The sequence below is a fragment of the Octopus bimaculoides genome, chromosome 3 (assembly GCF_001194135.2).
Source record: "Octopus bimaculoides isolate UCB-OBI-ISO-001 chromosome 3, ASM119413v2, whole genome shotgun sequence".
In the NCBI taxonomy this organism is placed as follows: domain Eukaryota; kingdom Metazoa; phylum Mollusca; class Cephalopoda; order Octopoda; family Octopodidae; genus Octopus; species Octopus bimaculoides.
In genome coordinates this window covers 61,641,628-61,642,505 of record NC_068983.1, presented here as the reverse complement: position 1 = coordinate 61,642,505, position 878 = coordinate 61,641,628, and positions in this window count along the sequence as shown.

The window sequence follows — 878 nt, the reverse complement described above, 5'->3', positions numbered from 1 at the left end:
AGAGGCCAGCACAACAGAAGGGAGCAGAGCGAGAGGGGGAGATGGGTAAGAAGAAAGATAGATAGGTAGGTAAATAGAGGGATAGGTAGAAAGATAGAGAAAGAGAGAGGATGGTAGGGAGGGGAAGTGGAACAAGGAGGAAGGGACAGAAGTGTATAGCAATGAAGTAGAAGCCAAGATAACAGAAGGAAGCAGAGCGAGAGGGGGAGATGGGTAAGAAGAAAGATAGATAGGTAGATAGAGGGATAGATAGAAAGATAGAGGAAGACAGATAGATAGATAGAAAGATGGAGTCACGTCAGAATAATAAAGTACAGACTTGTTATGTGTTTCAGCCTGTGGCCATATATAAAGAGAGAGAGAGAGAGAGAGAGAGAGACTTGCATATGTGCGTCGGCATACATGCACAAAACCATGTGCATGTACGCACACATGAGCATGCAAACCATAGAGTTATAAGGAAAATGTGTTAAGAAAAATGAGAAAACGAGAAAAAAAAAAGAAATATTTCATAAATGAAGATGAATGTCAATACAGAATCGTAATATAATACGTTGGCATAGAGGATTACATGGAGTAGCGGGAATCGCTGAGGAATGGGGATGGATAGATGAGATAGATTCTGTATTTAACACGATATTACACTGTGCTGCATAATGCTGCTTGTTAGAAAATATTATATGGAAAGAATAGAACAGGATGGATAATTTCAAGTATAAAATATTCAGTTATTGTTCCCACGGGTCTAAATAGATAGATAGATAGATAGATATATAGAGAGGATGGGTGATGAGAGGGAAAAAGAGAAAGAAGGTAGTAGTTATGACGAAAAATGTGGACTTGATCAAAGTAATACATTTTTAGTAAAAATAAAATAC